The 8,490-nt window shown below is 40.1% G+C and overlaps 1 non-coding gene across 1 annotated transcript; it reads left to right on the forward strand.

The window, feature by feature from the left end:
* The first annotated feature begins 500 nt into the window (after nt 1–500).
* LOC130984098 (small nucleolar RNA R71) lies at nt 501–608 on the forward strand. The gene has a single exon (XR_009088054.1). It is a non-coding gene; the product is annotated as a small nucleolar RNA R71 (small nucleolar RNA).
* The last annotated feature ends 7,882 nt before the right edge of the window (nt 609–8,490 follow it).

The following is an 8,490-nucleotide window of genomic DNA, read 5'->3' on the forward strand; positions in this document are numbered from 1 at the left end:
TTTCTTCCACCATTATTGTTATTGAAACCTTGTTGAGGTCTCTCTTGATTCTTCCATGAGAAATTGGGGTGATTTCTCCATGAAGAATTGTAGGTGTTTCCATAGGGTTCTCCTAGGTAATTCACCTCTTCCATTGAAGGGTTCTCAGGATCATAGGCTTCTTCCTCAGATGAAGCTTCTTTAGTACTGCTTGGTGCATTTTGCATTCCAGACAGACTTTGAGAAATCAAATTGACTTGTTGAGTCAATATCTTGTTCTGAGCCAATATGGCATTCAGAGTGTCAATCTCAAGAACTCCTTTCTTCTGACTAGTCCCATTGTTCACAGGATTTCTTTCAGAAGTGTACATGAACTGGTTATTTGCAACCATTTCAATCAATTCTTGAGCTTCTGCAGGCGTCTTCTTCAGATGAAGAGATCCTCCAGCAGAGCTATCCAAAGACATCTTGGATAGTTCAGAGAGACCATCATAGAAAATACCTATGATACTCCATTCAGAAAGCATGTCTGAAGGACATCTTCTGATTAATTGTTTGTATCTTTCCCAAGCTTCATAGAGGGATTCTCCATCCTTCTGTCTGAAGGTTTGGACTTCCACTCTAAGCTTACTCCATCTTTGTGGTGGAAAGAACTTTGCCAAGAAGGCATTGACTAGCTTTTCCCAAGAGTCCAGGCTTTCTTTAGGTTGAGAATCCAACCATATTCTAGCTCTGTCTCTTACAGCAAAAGGGAATAGCATCAGTCTATAGACCTCAGGGTTAACCCCATTAGTCTTGACTGTGTCACAGATTTGCAAGAATTCAGCTAAGAACTGATGAGGATCTTCTATTGGAAGTCCATGGAACTTGCAATTCTGTTGCATTAGAGAAACTAATTGAGGCTTAAGCTCAAAGTTGTTTGCTCCAATGCAGGGATAGAGATGCTTCTCCCATAAAAATCAGGAGTAGGTGCAGTAAAGTCACCCAGCACCTTCCTTGCATTGTTGGCATTGTTGTTGTTTTCGGCTGCCATGTGTTCTTCTTCCTTGAAGAATTCGGTCAGGTCCTCTAAAGAGAGTTGTGCCTTGGCTTCTCTTAGCTTTCTCTTCAAGGTTCTCTCGGGTTCAGGGTCAGCTTCAACAAGAATGCCTTTGTCTCTGCTCCTGCTCATATGAAAGAGAAGAGAACAAGAAAATGTGGAGTCCTCTATGTCACAGTATAGAGATTCCTTGAAATGTCAGAGGAAAAGAGAAATAGAAAGAAGAAGGAGAAGATGAATTCGAACTTTAATTAGATAAGGTTCGAATTGTGCATTTAGAAGGAGTGGTACTCCATAAATAGAAGGATGTGGGAAGGAGGGAAGAGAATTTTCGAAAATTCAATTAAAAGATTTTGAAAACATTTTGAAAATTTGATTGATAATTTTCGAAAATTAAAAGTGAAAAAGAAATCAAGTGATTTTTGAAAAAGATTTTGAAATTAGAAATTAAAAAGATTTGATTGAAAACTATTTTGAAAGAGATGTGGTTAAAAAGATTTAATTGAAAAGTTATGGTTTTAAAAAGATGTGATTGAGAAGATATGGTTTGAAAACAATTTTAAAAGATATGATTTGAAAACAATTTTAAAAAAGATTTGATTTTAAAATAAATGACTTGCCTAACAAGAAAAGATATGATTCAAAACATTAAACCTTTCTCAACAGAAAAGGCAACAAATTTGAGATGTTCAATCAAATCATTAATTGTTAGTAAGTATCTTTGAAAAAGGAAAGAAATTGATTTTGAAAACATTTGATTGAAAAGATATGATTTGAAAAAGATTTGATTTTGGAAAACTTTGAAAACTTGAAAAAAAATTGATTTTGAAAACAGAATCTTCCCCCTAGCACCATCCTGGCGTTAAACGCCCAGAATGGTATACATTCTGGCGTTTAACGCCCAAATGCTACCTCTTTGGGCGTTAAACGCCCAACCAGGTGCCCTGGCTGGCGTTTAAACGCCAGTCTGCCTTCTTCACTGGGCATTTTTGAATGCTCAGCTTTTTCTGTATAATTCCTCTGCAGTATGTTCTGAATCTTCAATTCTTTGTATCATTGACTTGAAAAGACACAAATTAAAAATATTTTTGGATTTTTAATAATCAAAATGCAAAAGGAATCAATTAACAATGCATGCAAGACACCAAACTTAGCAGTTTGTATACTACTGACACTAACAATATGAGAATGCATATGAGACACACAAAATGCTTCAAGTCAATAGAATTCAAAGATTAGAACACAAAATCATCAAGAATTACTTGAGGATCCTTAAGACACATGAATGAATGCATGCAATTGACACCAAACTTAAGATGAGACACTAGACTTAAGCAGGAAACATCAAATATTTTTGGTTTTTATGATTTTGTAAAATTTTTTGTGTTTTTCGAAAATTAAGTGGGAAAAGGTATCAAAATCCTTGATGAGAATTCCAGGAATCAGTGCAATGCTAGTCTAAGACTCCGGTCCAGGAATTAGACATGGCTTCACAGCCAGCCAAGCTTTCAAGGAAAGCTTCGGTCCAAGACACTAGACATGACCAAAGGTCAGCCAAATCTTAGCAGATCACTGCTCCAAGAGCAAAATTGATGAGAATCAACAAGCTCTTGTGGTGATAAGTTGAAACCTCGGTCCAATCAGATTAGACATGGCTTCTCAGCCAGCCAGATTTCAACAAATCATCATGAAACTCTAGAATTCATCTTCAAGAATTTCGAAAAAAAAATAAATACCTAATCTAAGCAACAAGATGAACCGTCAGTTGTCCAAACTAGAACAATCCCAGGCATTGTTACCAAAAGCTTGCTCAAAACTTGAACAATCCCCGGCAACGGCGCCAAAAACTTGGTGCGCAAAATTGTGAACAATACTTTTCACAACTCTCATAATCCCTGGTCATGAACTCCAAAAACTTGGTGGTTCAATTCCATGGCATTACACATCTTCGCACAACTAACCAGCAAGTGCACTGGGTCGTCCAAGTAATACCTTACGTGAGTAAGGGTCGATCCCACGGAGATTGTTAGCATTGAAGCAAGCTATGGTCATCTTGTAAATCTTAGTCAGGCAGACTCAAATGTATATGATGATGAACGAAAATAACATAGAAGATAAAGATAGTGATACTTATGTATATCATTGGTGTAAGAGCTTCAGACAAGCGTATGAAGATGCCTTCCCTTCCGTCTCTCTGCTTTCCTACTGCCTTCATCCAATCCTTTCTTACTCCTTTCCATGGCAAGCTCGTGTAGGGTTTCACTGTTGTCAGCAGCTACCTCCCATCCGCGCAGTGAAAGCTAATGCACGCACTCTGTCACAGTGCTGCCAATCACCGGTTTGGTTCCCTCCCCTACCGGAATAGAATCACTCTTTTGCGTCTGTCACTAACGCCCAGTAGGTTACAGGTTTGAAGCACATCACAGTCATTCAATCATTGAATCCTACTCAGAATACCACAGACAAGGTTAGACCTTCCGGATTCTCTTGAATGCCGCCATCAGTTCTTGCCTATACCACGAAGACTCTGATCTCACGGAATGGCTGGCTCGTTTGTCAGGCGAGCACTCGGTTGTCAGGCGATCAACCATGCATCATGCAATCAGAAATCCAAGAGATATTCACCAAGCCTCGAATGCTTGTAGAACAAGAATGGTTGTCAGTCACCTTGTTCATAGGTGAGAATGATGATGAGTGTCAATCATCACCTTCATCAAGTTGAAGAACAAGTGATATCTTGGATAAAGAACAAGCGGAATTGAATGGAAGAACAAATAGTAATTGCATTAATACTCGAGGTACAGCAGAGCTCCACACCTTAATCTATGGTGTGTAGAAACTCCACCGTTGAAAATACATAAGAACAAGGTCTAGGCATGGCCGTGAGGCCAGCCCCCAAATGATCTAAGAACTCGATGTCCAAAGATGATCAAAGGATCTAAAAATAATCCAAAGATGAAAATACAATAGTAAAAGGTCCTACTTATAGAAAACTAGTACATAGATGAGTAAATGACATAAAAATCCACTTCCGGGCCCACTTGGTGTGTGTTTGGGCTGAGCAATGAAGAAATTTCGTGTAGAGACTCTCCTTGGAGTTAAACGCTAGCTTTAGTGCCAGTTTGGGCGTTTAACTCCCAATTAGGTGCCAGTTCCGGCGTTTAACGCTGGAATTTCTTGAGGTGACATTGAACGCCGATTTGGGCCATCAAATCTTGGGCAAAGTATGGACTATTATATATTGCTGGAAAGCCCAGGATGTCTACTTTCCAATGTCGTTAAGAGCGCGCCAATTGGGCTTCTGTAGCTCCAGAAATTCCACTTCGAGTGCAGGGAGGTCAGAATCCAACAGCATCTGCAGTCCTTTTGAGTCTCTGGATCAGATTTTTGCTCAGGTCCCTCAATTTCAGCCAGAAAATACCTGAAATCACAGAAAAACACACAAACTCATAGTAAAGTCCAGAAAAGTGAATTTTAACTAAAAACTAATAAAAATATACTAAGAACTCAACTAAAACTACTAAAAACATACTAAAAACAATGCCAAAAAGCATACAAATTATCCGCTCATCATGGACGGCTTGCATGCATGGTTGAGGCTTGACGAGGATTCTCCTCCCATTGGCTGCATGCACTTCGGTGTCCAATGTTGCATGCATGCAAATTTTGTTCCCCATGAGCACGTTCTCCTAGGCACATGTGACCTCCCTCACATAGCTCCTCCTAGCCGTGGCCCCTCCTTGTGTTTGTCTTAACCTTTTTCTCCTGCAATAATCAAAACAGCAAGCTTAGAGTATGATATAACCGTGACAACTTATTTGCAAAAATAGATTGTTTTGGTTTGTTTAATAGTTTAAAAAAATTTTTTTGTGATCAATTGTGTCCCTAAATAAAATGTTAAAAGTTGGTGAACACCAAACTTATATTTTATTAAGGGGATGGCTTAACAATGCAAACCGTTCTCACAATTGATGCATTTTTAAAACAAATTGATGTATGATCCCTTATCTGTATGGTTTTGAGTCCATGCTTGGAAAATGATCCTCTGAACCTTGTTGCATATGCAGACACCAAACTTAGTGTTTGGTCACATGCTTTATCAAAAGACTTGTGTATATGCTCTAAAAGACAATCCTCTTCTTTGAACAATGAACTTGGGTGTGCCTTAAGGTACACCAAACTTAGAAGTTTGCTATGTGCTTCAAAATGACATATGCATTTACCAGGCATGAAAATTCAACACCATATTTAGAAGAATCATAGCTTATTAAATAAAAGAGAAGACAGAAATCTTAAACCATGGGTTGCCTCCCATGAAGCGCTCTTTTATTGTCATTAGCTTGACATTGACCTCCCTTTAAGGTGGTTGATGTTGGTGATGTCTCAATTTGTCACCTCTCACTGTCAGCTTTCTCTGTGTGCTTTGATGCTCAATTTCCATATGCTCAAGAGAAAGAATTTGGTTGACAGTGTAATAATCTTCTGCTCCATGCTGTTGATATACTAGTTGCACCTTATCACCCTTAGAGAATCCTTCAGTTGGGATTTTCTTGTTCTTCCACCCCTTGTGAGCCTTTTTCTTGCTCTTCACCTTTTTCTTGCTTGTTGATCTTCCTTTCTTGACAGTTACCTGAGTTGATATGCCTTCCTTCTTGCTGATCACCCCTGCTTCCTTGTGAATCCCCTTTTCTTCTTGCATCTGTTTGTTTTTCTGTTCCACTTCCTTTTCAGTTGATTGCTTTGGAAGGATATCATCACTTATTTTGCTCGTTTCTTCATCCTTTTGTAATTCTGGGAAGACTTTCAGGATGATGCTCTCCTCATGCATCCTGAGGGTTAACTCTCCTTGCTCTATGTCCACAATGGCTCTAGCAGTGGCCAAAAATGGTCGACCAAGTATTATGGCATCATTTCCATGCTCTGAAGAATCCAGGATCACAAAATCTGCTGGGTAGATAAACTTGTCAACCTTAACTAAAAGGTTTTCAATCAGCCCTTTAGGATATACTATTGAGTGGTCCACTAATTCTAAAGACATCTCTGTTGGTTTCACCTCCTCTATGCCAAGCTTTTTCACTAGAGAATATGGGATTAGATTTATGCTTGCTCCCAGATCGCACATCCCCTTGTTAATGAATAGGTTCCCAATAGTGCATGGTAAGAAGAAACCTCCAGGGTCCTCAAGCTTGGGAGGGAGTCCCTTTTTAATGAGTGCACTGCATTCTTCACTGAGCATTACAGTCTCCTTTTCATTCCACTGTCTCTTCTTGTTGATGAGCTCCTTTAGAAACTTGGCATACAAAGGCATTTGCTCCAAAGCCTCTGCCAAGGGTATGTTAATCTCTAGCTTCTTGAAAGTCTCAAGAAATTTGTGGAAGTGCTGATCCTTTGTTTCCTTGTGAAATCTCTGTGGATAAGGCAATGGTGATGTTGAGCTCTTCTCCACTTGATATTGTTTTGGAATTGGTTCCTCCAAAATCTTCTTTCCTTTCTTCAAATTCTGTGGTTTGTTGTCTTCCTCTGTGAGTTTCTCTGGAGCATTTTTGCTTATTGTGTCTTTGTTGATGGCTTCATCATTCTTTGTTGGCTCAGTGTCATTCTCCATGAGCTTCTTTGTTGCTCCTTGGTTACCATCTGTTAACACTTTTCCACTTCTCAGTTGCACAACCTTGCATTCTTCCTTTGGGTTGGGAATGGTGTCACTAGGTAGTGAACTTGATGGTTTGTCAATAGAAATCTTCTTGGAGATTTGTCCAATCTGCCTCTCTAAGTTCTTCATGGAGGCTTCTTGATTCTTGGTTGTCATTTCTTGGTTTTTCATCAGTTTCTCCATGAGCAGCTCTAGATTGGTGATTCTCTGTGAGTCTTGTGAGATGGGTTGATTTTGGGGTGTTGATGGGTGATGATAAGTGTTTTGGTTAGTTGGTTGGTTATTGGGTGGGTATTGGTTAGAATTTGGGTAGTTGTTTTGTGGTTTTCTGTATGAGTTTTGGTTAGTGTTTGGCTGGGGGTTATGGTTTGTATTTTTCCAATTGTTTTGGCTTGTGTTTCTTTGCCATGGTTGTTGGTTTTGGTTATGGTTGTCTCCCCATCTGAGGTTGGGATGGTTCTTCCAAGATGGATTGTAGGTATCACCATAAACTTCATTTGTTCCAGGATTTTGGTTGTGCATGTATTGGACTTGCTCTTGTTGTTGCTCTTCTTGAGTTTCTTCACTTTGCACCCAAGTGGTTGGAGGTTGGCTTGTGGTGCTCACTGCTGCCACTTGCAAGCCATCAATTCTCTTAGCCATTTGCTCAAATTGTTTTTGAATCTGCTGCTGCATCATCTTGTTCTGAGCTAGAATTGAATCAACTCCTTCCAACTCCATGACTCCTCTTCTCTGTGATGGTTGGCGTTGTCTTTGATGAGCAAAGAAATATTGGTTGTTGGCCACCATATCAATGAGATTTTGAGCTTCCTCTGTGGTCTTCATGAGTTGTAGAGAGCCTCCGGCAGAGTGATCAAGAGCTTCTTGAGCTTTAAGAGTGAGTCCTTCATAAAAGTTCTGTAACTTGTCCCACTCAGTGAACATCTCTGGTGGACATTTCCTCAATAGAGCCTTATATCTCTCCCATGCTTCATATAAGCTCTCGGCCTCCATTTGAGTGAATGTTTGAACCTCTGTCTTCAACCTTAGGACTCTTTGAGGTGGATAGAATTTGGCAAGGAACTTGCTCACCAAGTCATCCCAAGTGTTGATGCTTTCTTTTGGAAAGGTCTCTAGCCATTGAGTTGCTTTATCCTTGAGAGAGAATGGAAAGAGTAGCAACTTGTAGCTATCAGGGGGCACACCATTTGTTTTCACTGTGTCACAGATTCTCAAGAAAGTAGACAAATGTTGGTTTGGATCCTCCAAAGGCCCTCCTCCAAAAGAACAATTGTTTTGCACCAGAGTGATGAGTTGTGGCTTGAGTTCAAAGTTGTTTGCATTGACATTGGGAGGAAGAATGCTACTCCCACAATGCTTGGCATTTGCAAATGTGTATGAAGCCAAGACTCTTCTCTGTTGGTGATTATTGTTGGCTCCTTCTCCTGGTTGATTGGTATCTCCTTCCATGTCTTGGAATTTGTTCCGAGGGTTACCTGAAACGTGTAGCTCGGTCGTCTGGAGAGACCCGAGGTGGGGGTCAGGGACCCGAGCTTGATATGTTGAGTGGTTGGTGGTTGTACCTGCAATGACACTCCGATGCTTAAGTTAGCATGGGTCCAAGCAGATAAGTGTAGAATGTGGGATGAATGAAATACCTGGGTGCTCCAGTGTATTTTATAGTAGTTGGCCGTGATCTTCCCTGGATAAGATATTCTTATCTTATCTTATCTTTTGGGAGTTTTATCCCTATCTTTGTGGAACCGCCCTTTCTAGGCCCTTTCGGCCTTTAGGCTTTGGGCTGCGTTCCTTTTGATGGGCCTTCCTTTGCTTGATTGTCCGA

This window comes from Arachis stenosperma, chromosome 5, assembly GCF_014773155.1.
Source record: "Arachis stenosperma cultivar V10309 chromosome 5, arast.V10309.gnm1.PFL2, whole genome shotgun sequence".
NCBI lineage: Eukaryota > Viridiplantae > Streptophyta > Magnoliopsida > Fabales > Fabaceae > Arachis > Arachis stenosperma.